This window comes from Pomacea canaliculata, linkage group LG12 (genome assembly GCF_003073045.1).
Source record: "Pomacea canaliculata isolate SZHN2017 linkage group LG12, ASM307304v1, whole genome shotgun sequence".
Lineage (NCBI taxonomy): Eukaryota > Metazoa > Mollusca > Gastropoda > Architaenioglossa > Ampullariidae > Pomacea > Pomacea canaliculata.
This window is the reverse complement of record NC_037601.1, coordinates 20,261,610-20,274,111: the sequence shown is the minus strand read 5'-3', so window position 1 is coordinate 20,274,111 and position 12,502 is coordinate 20,261,610.

Below are 12,502 nucleotides of genomic sequence, written 5' to 3'. Positions count from 1 at the left end.
CACTGCTTCTTTAATGTCAGTGATGGATGCCAAGTGTTTGGGACTGAAACCCACCCCTATCTCGGAAGTTTCAATTTAAGGATGGTTTCTGCATCATCAGTCTTACATGTTTATGTTATTTTGCTGCTTGTCTTCTTGTAGAAGCGAATAGCCTGGTGGTTCGTCCCCTGTCGACCCAGCTGTCGGGAACGGGTACCCGACTCTTTAGAGTGTTGTGGAAGGTAAGGCAGCGAGGGAGAGGAGATGAGCACTGCCCTGACATAAAGCTGGTCTCAAGAAAAGTAAGGTCTCAGGAAGATCAGACGCTCAGCACTCTGAAGGAGTAGCTCTACTCCTCAACAAGAAAACGGAAAAGGCACTGCTGGAATGGAAGCCTTATGGACCTAGGCTTTTGAGAGCAAGATTCCATTCAAAGTACAACCAAGCTGACAGTGCTAGCCTGCTATGCACCAACAAATGACTCTGAGGCAGAAGACAAGGATGCTTTTTTACGATCACTCCAGCAGCCTCAGAGAGCGTTCCAGCCATGACATATTGCTCATCATCGGCGATCTCAATGCCAAGTGGAAGTGACAACACCTGCAGGGAGCATGTCATGGGCAAACATGGAATCGGAACCATCAATGACAAGGAGAGAGACTGGCAGACTTTTGTGAAGAAAACAACCTACTGATTGTGGCACACTCTTCCCACACAAAGACATCCACAAGGCAACATGGACATCACCAGATGACCACAAAGAACCAGATAGACCATTCATCATCAACCGAAAATGGAGGAGCTCACTTCAAGATGTTAGAGCCTACAGAGGAGCAGACGTTGCCAGTGACCACACTCTTGTGATAGCCACAGTTTCTCTGAAGCTACGTCGATCACGAGGAAAACAGGCACGTCAGCAGAGAGTGGACTCCGGCAAACTGAAAAATCCAGTCATCGAAAGGGCTTTTGCTATGGAAGTAAAGAACAGGTTCCAAGCACTAGGAGACCAACAAGAGATGACCTTAGATGACTTCAATCGAGTCTTACAGGAATCAGGAGAGAAAATACTGGGCTTCCAACGGAAAAGAAGAACAGTGGATCAGAGAAGAGACATGGAAGAAGATAGAAGAGAGAAAGTCAGCCAAACAAAGAATCAACAGCACCAGATCTGAACGCCTGAAAGAACAACTCAGACAAAGATATGCAAAACTAAACAAAGAGGTAAAGAGGATGGCAAGAACCGACAAAAGAGACCACATAGAGAAACTGGCAGATGAAGCAGAAATGCAGCAAGTAAAAATGACCTGAAGACACTGTACAAGATAAACAAGCAGCTAAACAACGGGTTTAAGAACAGTGATGTGCCAGTGAAAGACGTGAACGGTAATGTCATCGAGGGAGAGGCAGAAAAACTACAGCGCTGGAGGGAACATTTTGAGTCAGTTCTGAACAGACCAGATCCCCTCAGCTTGCAGACATCAGCCAGCAGCTATAGACCTTGACATCTGCACAGACCCACCAAGCCTGGAAGAAGTGACAGCAGCAGTCAAGACAATGAAGAGCGGCAAAGCACCAGGGGCAGATGGAATAACAGCAGAGATGTTGAAAGCAGATATAAATGTGACAGCTCCCAAGCTGACTGAAATCTTCAAGCAAGTTTGGGAATCAGGGCAGCTCCCTGTTGCTTGGAAGACAGGGCTCATCTTCAAGTTACCCAAGAAAGGAGATCTTGGAGACTGCAATAATTGGAGGGGCATAACACTTCTTTCCCTCACCAGCAAGGTCTTCAGCAAGATTGTTTTGTCAAGACTGACGGCAACTCTGGAGAAAGACCTCCGACCACAGCAAGCAGGATTTCGTCCTGGGCGATCCTGCTCCGAACACATCTTCATTCTGCGACAGATTCTGGAGCAGAGCAACGAATGGAACACACCGCTGTACATCAATTTCATCGACCTGGAGAAGGCTTTTGACAGCATCCACCGCGAGTCCTTATGGAAGATCCTGAGGCATTACGGAGTCCCTGCAAAAACTTGTTCAGGTCATTGCAATGCTGTACAGCGATTTCAAATCCCAGGTTGTCTGTGACACAGAGCTCACAGACCCCTTCAACGTCAGTACCGGGGTGAAGCAGGGCTGCATTCTGTCGCCGTTCCTCTCATCCTGGCCATGGACTGGATCATGAAGACTTCACCGACAGTGAGAGGAGAGGGATCAGATGGACCATGACTATGACAGCAACAACAACGCTGGAAGACTTGACTTTGCTGATGACATTGCCCTGCTGTCACACCGCCACCAAGACATGCATGAAAAAAACAAAGCCTTCTCAGAAACAGCTGGAAACCTTGGCTTGAAGATCAGCACAAAGAAACGAAAAGTATGAGAGTGAACGCCAGAGCCCAAGACGGCATCAAACTAAATGGAGAAGAGATTGAGGAAGTTGACAGTTCACCTATCTTGGGTCCAAAATGTCAAACACCGGGGATGCGGAGGTGGAGATTCGAGCCCGACTGGCGAAAGCCAGCCAGGCCTTCGCCTCACTCAGGAGCACATGGAAGGCAAAAAACATCAGCCAGAAGATCAAACTGAGATCTTCAAGTCAAATGTGATCAGCACCCTCCTTTACGGATCAGAATCCTGGAAGATGACCAAACCATCAGTAACAAGCTTGACGTCTTCCAAAACAGATGCTCAGGCGCATACTTAACATCTTTTGCCAAATACCATCAGCAACGAAGAACTCACCGAAGAACTGAAACCGAGTCCATCACCACGCAGGTTCAACGAAGGCGTTGGCGATGGATTGGACATGTGCTCCGCCAGCAGACAGCAGACCTTTCCAGAGTCGCCCTACGATGGACTCCAGACGGCCGAAGAAAACGAGGCCGCCCAAAGGAAACTTGGAGAAGAACAGTGGAAAGGGAGATGAAAGGAAAGGGCTGGACATGGGGTCACCTTGAGCGGGTTTCAGCAGATCGACATCGGTGGCGGACTCTGGTTGAGGCCTTATGTGCAACCTGATGCACGAAGAGGAATAGATAGATAGATAGACTGGAGAGAGATTAAAAAAGACAGAATTGTAGATAAAGACAGTACAATATGTTTCCTATACATGTACACAGACCAGGACACTCTTTATATATGCATCTTAAGAAAGGCAACCACACTTTGCACACACACACACACACAAGTGTGAACCTAATTCGTCTTCCCTATTGGCTTTTATTTTAAATTCACTCTGTTTCTATGGTTTTCCTTTGAAAGCCAGTATCTTGCTGGCTTCAGAGGTAGTGGACAATCAAACATCACATAGTCAAATTGTCATAAAAGGTCACGTCCCTTCATCTACACTTTCGCACAAAACCGTTGAGAGAAACTGAGCGGAAATGACGTCATTCGTAATGATCTCCCTTACGCGGTATGCCATTCTCTCACAACACTCAGGATGTTGTCCATCAGCTCCGGAAAACATACATGGAAGTCTTTTTTGGCAAACAGCCATCCATTCACAGTTACAAGAAGCCATCTTGTTGCGGTTGTTGCCGCTGGACGTGGATGGTACTCGGCGTACCGCGTGATGGATGTCTTGACACAGCCAGGGGGACCTACACCTTGTTCTCTGCTTGTCCTCCTCCACTTCATGTCAACAGGAGATGACAGAAGTGGGGAGGACCAGTTTGCTGTGGATTTTAATTAGCTATAGGACAGAGCTTTTCTAGCAAATCTTACAAGCATTGATTCCATTGAAACAACTTTTAATTTGCTATAAAATTTCTTTCCCTTGGTAAAGACACACAGAGAAAACAATAAAACATACTTTACAGGAGAAAAATTCAGGATAAATTTTGAGTGTGTAACACAGTTTACGGCAGCAAAATGGCTGAAAATAAGTAACTGTAAGAACCACATTTATAAGACCTATTAAACTTTGAACATAATTTGAAAAATATGTTTAAGCTGGTCATCGACCAGCACCACTTGTCTATGTATCCATTTATCTTTCTATCTAGCCATCTATGCACATCCGTCTATCTGTTTACACGTCCAGCAGTCTCGTTCTTTTTAGGTGTGGTTATTTTCTCGCTTTTCTTTAATTTGCTTCCACCATCTTCATGCTTTGATAAATTGAAGCGAACACTGTTCGCCAGTAATGTAATATAGTGTAGCTGTGCAGCACCCGGTTTCAGAAATAAGTTTTAGCGGGTAATCACTTATTGACATAGCCATTTCCTTCATTTATTGCAACAAATGGGTTCGAGACTAAGGAGACGAGACCCTCCTCCTTCTTCCTGAACACACACACAACACAGACACACACTTACACACACACTTACACACACACTTACACACACACTTACACACACACACACACACACACAATGTCGAGCATTGTCCTGGCACCTCGTATCCCATTCTTGCAGACAAATGGCAGGCTTGCCTTAACAGCTAAATGAATTATGAGACCGGCCATCATCGACTGGCTAGGTACTGGCCGAACAGTTGGGCTGCAGTCAGGCGGTGGCTGTGTGTTTTCTGTTGATGAATTTTTATTTCCCGCCACAAACTTGTTTCACTGCCTTTGTTGTCAAGTACAGGGTTCGCTATATATCCAAGTATCCAAACCTACTTTTTGACACAGTTCCCAAAGTCACTTACAAGGTCAGGTATTTTGATTTTGTCCTTCTTCTGCGCTTTCTTCCGAAGAAAAAAAATTGTAAAAGAAGGCAAGCAAGATTTTGATCCCCCATCTCTCCCTCCATTTTCTGTTTGTATGACTGTTATTTAAACAAAAACTAAGATTAGTAATGAATATTTGAAGCTAACATTTTGTTTTTGTTATACCATGGCCCCCAATTATGGGAGAATACCCACGATCCGTTTTTAAGACGGATGCCTACAGCCATCACTATGCACGGGAAGAGGTCAAACTCGTCACGTTTGTACACAGACGCCCCCGAGGTCGGAGTTCACCTCGTGCTGTGCAGAATGTTGATTTTAGGCGTGTGTCTCTAAAACAGAAGGGGTGAGGATATTTATCCAGGAGGGAATGTATCTTTTGCTCTTAGACACCCATCATTATACAATCATCAGAAAAATATGTACCCCAGAAGACCTATCACGCATGCATACAATAAGAATTTCTAGAAGGTGCTAGTAAGATTAGACATGAACTGAGCGGACACGCTGAGCAATGTGTGTGATGTGAGTGTGTGTGGGGGTGTGTGTGTATGGTGGGGTGTGTGGGTGTGTGTGTGTGTGGGGTGTGAGGTGGGGAAGAGCAAATTACACATCGTGACAAAAGTCTGCCCTTGAGCGAAGACTACCCAAAAGACAACACAGAATAGCAATCAGTTATAAGATTCAGGTCGAGACCTCGGCCAGCTTGAGATCACGGAGGACAGAGCCAAGTATGCAGGCAGCAGTAACAAGAGATATGCAACCACCAAACGGCACGTAAACGGCTGTCGGCGAGATCAATCAGCGCCCACTTCACACAGGAGAGAGGGAGTGAGGGAGACTAGCAAGGGTGGCTGTAGTCGGCAAGTGAGGGTGTGCCAGTTATTTCTCTGTAGGAACGACCAGTGGGGTATATTTTCTCCCTCATAGGTCATTTGTGCAAGATATTATTCAATAAATCTGGGTGAATACCCCATTTCCGTTCTCGAGATACGCATTTAAGTACCCCACAGTGCACAGAAAGAGGTCAAAGATTACAGACTATTCTTAGTGCATCATGATGTAAAACAGACAAGAGCAACAAAAAGATATCTTTAGAAAAACAAACTCTGGACAAACCAATCCCCTCAAGTCAGTTAAGCTAAAGGACATCATTCTCATATTTTGAGGAGCTTTACATGATCATTAGGGGAACATGTACCACACTACTTTTTTAATGGTGACTGGACTAACAGAAGGAAATGTGAAAGAAACGAAGGAAGAAAGGAAGACAGTTTAAGTAACTAGTGGTATTTAACGTGGTTAATATCTAAATCCAAGAATGACGGAAGGAAATACATAAAAGAAGAAAGGATGAGAAAATACAAACTTCAAATTTGGATGGGCAAATTACTGCCCGCGGACGTCTGCCAAAATGAGAAGTGCACTTGTTTTCATTTTTTTTATTCAGCCTAGATGAAAACGATTGAAAGTACAACAGCTTTAGAAACCGCCAGTCCACAACATTCTAACAGATAAAGTGCAAAGATAACAAATAACATGGCTGACATGTCTGAAAAGTCGAAAGAGAGTTTCGGGGACCGGTGCCTTCAAAGTTCAGCTGTGAGCGAATTCAAACCCCTTCCCCTTACACAAATGTTGGGTAAGTGAATGCCATTATGTACCCATTTGTTGTCCATTCAATTATCACTAGGTTTGTTGTTTAGTCACCTGGCCTGGGGTTCTTACCGGCCCACCCCATAGCTTTGAATTTTAAGACCGGCCCGCAAACAAAACAACACTTTGCCCACCTTGTTCTTAGCTCATAAACAGTCTCTGCTTTTCACACTCTGTCTCCACCTCTTTCTCTCTCTTTCTCCGTCTTCTTATTTCGTTCGTTTACCGAGTGTTTGATAAAGATGACACGACACTCCGGAGATGGTGACAAAATATCATCGAGAGACGATAAAAATAAACCGGAGCTGACCGTAGCAACGTTCGCTTTTCCGTTCAGTGCCAGATTTTTCGTAGGTAGAAATCCTTAATCAGTGAATGCTTGAGGCACATAAACTACCCATGGCCAGCCCACTTTTGATCTCAAGGTGAATGTCTTGATCGTCTTCTTTGTCTTAAAAAAAAAAACTGCCGCAGCTTTAGTCTACATTTAGTTGGAGAGGGGGGATCCTGCCATCATCCTGGAGGATGTTGGTAGAAGAACAATGCAGCACTAAAGCAAAAACACTTGCCATAATGTTTGTTCTGTTCTGCTGAAAATTTATCTGATACCAGCGCTTTTGTTTTCGCCGATGTTAGCCTGGCTTTGAACCCGGATATGTAGCAGACCGTTAACCGTTCCTGGCTTACTTTGTCAACACCTGACGCTACATCAAATCGTGAGCCCCGGAACATGAAAATGGTGTGGTCAGTGCTATTTGTAAGATTTTTTTTTCTTTTTTCTTTTTGTCTTTTTTCTTTCCCTAGTTCTTTTATTTTCTCGTCTCTTTTGGAGAAAAAGAGGACCGGAGAAAAAAGAAGAGCCAGAGAAATGACAGTAACCAGAACAAAGAATCGGAAGTCAGGACATTTTCTGTTTTTCGTTGGCTGTGTCGCAACCGTCGCCATGATGATTCATTCGTGTCCAGTTTTTTTCAAACCTATTTGAACAAACCTGATCAGTGCGCCCTCTATGTTTATTCATCATTAGTCATAGCATTTTATCTCAAGTCCAGTCTCAACTGTTTTCTTTTACGTCCATCTCTGTCTCGTTATCTCTGTTCTTGTCTTTTGTATTTTGTTCTTTGTCTGGAAGCTTATTCTTACCAGCAGGCTATTTATATTTACATTCACACCAGGTTGGCAGAAGGAATCCCTTTCAATAATGTCCATAGAATAAAGGTGGGTGTTGGGGAGTCGATATTACAAGTTAGTTTGTGTAAACAACACAACTTCCAGCCAGCGAGAGACAGAATAGAAACAACTCACCAATGCCAGGAGAGAAAAGAAAATAAACCCGATATAAGGTGGATGATAGGTTGCAAGTGCAATATCAAAGGATGCACAAATCACACACATTTTTCAAACATCGATTTCTGGGAATGTTTTTCACCTCCTGGTAATGCATGTGAGGCAGAATCAAAATGGAAGATGAAGTGGTATACAAACAAAGCATTTTAAATAAAACCATCGACACAATTTCGCAATTTAAAAAAAAAAAATCTGCTAATGCGTCGAGCAATAGGTCAGTCTCGGGACCCCACCCGACTTCCGCTTTCTTTTATGGGTGGAGGGTGAGGGATTGGGGTTTGTTTTGAAGGGGCGGAGCGAAAAAATGTTCAGGTATTTTTTAAAGTTTTGATCAGACACCTACTCTTCGGTAATCGAGTGAAGGGGTTTGAAAGAGAAAGTGATTGACAATGACAATTTTTTGTAATAACGAGGGTGGTAGGATGAAATGCAGAACATGTTTTTGACATCTTGCTCTAAAGATAGAAAGTATGGTAGATTGGTAAACTACAGCTTGACTAAAGGCGTGGCATAAAAACAGAACGGGATGTTTAATATGTACAAAGTAATTATTTACAGAATGTTTCCCAAGCAATGTCGGGAGAGAGAGAAAGATCGAAGAAAGAAAGGAGTGTTTAATGAGAGAGAGAGAGAGAGGGGGAGAAATGCACATGCGACTTATACAGGTTAGTCCAAGTTAGGTTAACCCTAACGGATGATGCACTACTATTTAAGTGTTAACATAATTTTTATTAACCCTATATCATCCATGGCCTGCTCATCTTCTCATTAAACGACACCGATGTAAAGGGGAAACAGTGAAGCTGATGGTAGGTGGAACCAGTCACCCGATGGACTCGACACACTAAATATTCACGACGATTGACCAGAGGCCAATAAAGTACACAGAAGATGTTATCCACGTGCCCTCCTTACAGTTTGCTATCGGTCGGCAGAAGAAGAAAGACATTATAAATTCACTAACACCCACCTCTATTTATCTTTCTCTTCCTGCCTTCACACACATTGGATGTCCGTGTAAGAATTTGATTCACAAACACACACAGACACACCAAGCGGCTGGTGTCTCAAGTCACACGCTCCACTCAAGATAAATAATGGATGGTCAGAACTTAAAAAGAGATATATAAAATATATCAGTGCTAAAGCAACTCATGCGGTCATCTCTGAGCTGGTAAGCGGGACAAAGGACCACAAAAGACAAATATTGTCAGACAAACATAGCTCAGCCATTATCTGAGATTCAGAATAAGTGTGCACGTGCAAAGCATAAATGCACAAGTTGGTGTTTGCTTTCTAACTCTTCTATTTTCCTTTTTTCCCTTTCATTCATTTTGTTCACTCGTTCATTTTCTTTCTTTACTTCTTTATTTCCTTTATTTTTTTACTTGTTAGGATTTATGTTTATTTTTTTCTTTTGTTTTCTTTTCTACCTGTCTGTCCTGTTATCTTTTCTCTTCTTTCGGATGCATATCATATCTCTAGAGTGGATTTGGAGGAAAAAATTAAAAATTTCAAATGATTTGTATAATAATTTGGCTTTATTATTTCTCTTTCTCCTCTCCGTTTCTTTATTCTTCTACAGAAATATTTTATTTCAAGATTGCATTCAAGATTACAGGAATGCAGTTTAGATTGTCAGTTCTTTGGTATTTCTTCATTTACATGAGTTTTTAAAACAGACAGCTTGGGGGTTAGATACATATTTTGTGTATCATTTTCTTCCATATAGAATTGTCATGTTTGAGACAGACACGTGCATAATGATATAGTAAGAGAGCTTGCACAAACATTGAATAGCAAGGATAGTAATAAACTGGACTGCTGGCATTCTTCTGAACCTAACCCTTAGCCTCTCATACAATGGTAAGCGAGACCTTTGAAAACCAACATCGGAAACCCCATGATGGACCAACATTCCAATATTCTTAATGTTACATAAGTTTATTTAAAGCTTAATTGCTTTCTTATTTAAAGATTTTCGGCATGATTGTTGACCTCCGTTACCTCTGGCTTAGAGTAAACAAACATAGAAGACAATAAACCTTGAGATTGTGTACCTCCATCAACAGAAGAGCTAGAAACTCTCCTCTTCCTCTTTCCTTCGACAGCACAACCGTGCAAAGTTGGAAAAGTTTTATCATAGAAGTCGACACAGGAAAGTTCGTCTGCCAGCAGTCTATTGTATGTACGGTCCTTTCTGAGATGTGGAGGCTTGTGCGAGTGATGCTAACCGCCTTGAGACAAAACAGTTGCACTTCGTGGGAGGCAGGCAGCTTATCGTCTGCACACATAACAGGAAGATGTCTTTTGATTGCACCACTGCTGCAATTCAAACCTTATGAATAATTTTGGCATCGGATAGAAGCAGAGTTTGACGAGCAAACACAAAGGTGGGAGTGGCGAGGTCCTTCACATATCACGTGACGTGGAGCAGTAGGTGTGTGTAAACTTCAGCCTTGCTCTCCTGTAAAATTCTTTACTGAAAAAAATACATCCGCTTGAAAACTTCAGAGAAAACGATTTGTTAAACTTCGTGCAACAAAACATGACAATTTTTTTTTTTTTTCAAAATTCTGTCAATTTCAGCTGCCGGGCATCAGAAAACGATCAGTCCGTACTGAAGTAGGTATATAGGTATGTTAGGATTGAGTTTTAAGGAGTTAAAATATTTTAGTGTTAATTAAAATCAGCTTCAATTTCGTGAAAACAATAATGTCCTTTACAATAATAAAGAACTCTGAGTTTACAAAACTGAAACATCCCCAGCAGTAACAGCGTAGCAGACCACAACAGCAGCAACAACAAAGATATTGAGTCAGTGTTTTGGAAAATAACCCGTTTAAAGCGTTTATTCCCCCGACCGTTGAAGAGGAGAAAAACAGCCGACTGGCCTGGGCTTGACCGCACTTCAGAACCCATCCGTTGATCGTGCCTTTCCTTGGGACATTGCACCCTGGCAACTGTACCCTGAAATTGACTGGTGATTGATGAGGTAATTATCGGCAGTGACTGGCTTTAATGAGGTATCTGGCTGTGACAGTTATCGTTGCCCGGCGAGCAGATGCCCAGTCCCTCTCGCATGGCTACCTTCAAACTGAGCTCGCCTGCTTCTTTCTACTCGTTCATGCAGCTTCCATGATGCTGGTATTATCACCATTGTGACAAAACATGAACCAGGAACTGGACTTGCTGTTGCACAATTACAGATCATGACTATAAAATAAACGCGAATTTGACAGAAAATTAAGCTTTATTAACAACTGTCTCCTGTCATCTTTATTCGAAAATGATTGGCCTTCTAAAGTTATTTTGTTTTATCTGAGATCCAGGCCATCATAATCATGGTTCGAACCAAAGTGTATATCCTTTACTGCTGGAGTTATCATTGCTGGGAATCTTGTAGTATCAGTCTGACAGAACAAAGCAACTCTCCCTCCACAAAAAGAAAAAAAAAACCTGATCAAGATAAAATAAATAATGAGAAAAAAAAAAAAGGAGAAAGAGAAGTATGGTCTGATGGCTATTTTTGTAATCATTACTTGTCTTTTGTTGAAATCAACTGAATGCTGTTTATTCTCTCTCGGATTATGTATTCTCTTCCCTTACCCTTGTCTCACCTTTTTTTAAACCAAAGATTCAAGTTACTATAGCCTTCTAGGGACACTGTGTGGGGATATGCATAACAGCTTCCCCTCCGTCTTCCTCTCTCATTATTCACACACACATGGTCTGTTTTAATGGAAATCTCTGATCATCATTTGTCATCCTTGTCCCATCAGCTCGTTATCAAAACTTAAACATCTCAACAGTACATTACGGTCCACACGCGCCAAAGCCCAGCGCGTGACGATCCAACAGCTGCTGGCACTGCGATGCTGACACCTTTATTAACCCCTCCTCCTACACGGCCTCGCCAACATCCTGTGAAGGACTCCACGAGCTACCATCCTGTCTCTAGGGTCACTAAGTGAGGACGATAGTATTCACAGCAGATCACGAGAGTTTTCTGAAGAAATGTTTTTCAGAGGAAGCGGATGAATTATATGTATATAATGTGCACGTGCTTGCATTCTTCTGTACTTGCTCTACGCGTGCACACAGACCTTTGATGGTGCAGCAGTACAATACTCACTGGTAATCGAAAAAGTTAGATATAGCACTCTAGGGTTCAGATGAGGACACTGTAGTTGTCGGTAATTTTCAAGAGGATCTCAGCTGTACCCTTCTCCCCATTCTCTGGCAAACCCACCTTACCCAGCATTCTCCTCCCTGTACAGCGAAATCGCTTTGTAATGGGATCACTTCCCATCAAATAAATCTATCCTGATTCTTTATTGTTAAATAATATACAACACCTGTGAAGTTTTCGTCCTTAGGGCTTAACTATGGCTTTCCTGCGCCGCACTGAGCACTTTTCTGAAATATGCTACTTCACAAAGAAAGAAAGAACTTTTTACTGTGATCAGCTTTTGTCCCTCGCGCGAAAGTTATGGAACATTGACAATGATAATCGTTTCAATGATAACAATTAAAAAAATATATAAATGGATTTAAATTATATATAGGTTATATTTCTGGTGTAAATATGTCCAATAATCCTACAAGAAGAAACAAAAATTATTGTTTGGATTTTTTTTCCAGGTTGTGTTACCCAATCCGAAGTTGAGATGAATTAATCAAGGGTAGAGTTAGTGAAACTTTGACAGCAGGGATTTGTGCCAGGCGGACATGTGTCTACAAGCAAAACGTGCTTGAGCTCTATCGTTCTCATGGACATTTAAACAAAAAAACAGAAGCCAAAGGAGAAAACGCCCGCGAAGCGTCTCGCGCGAACAGA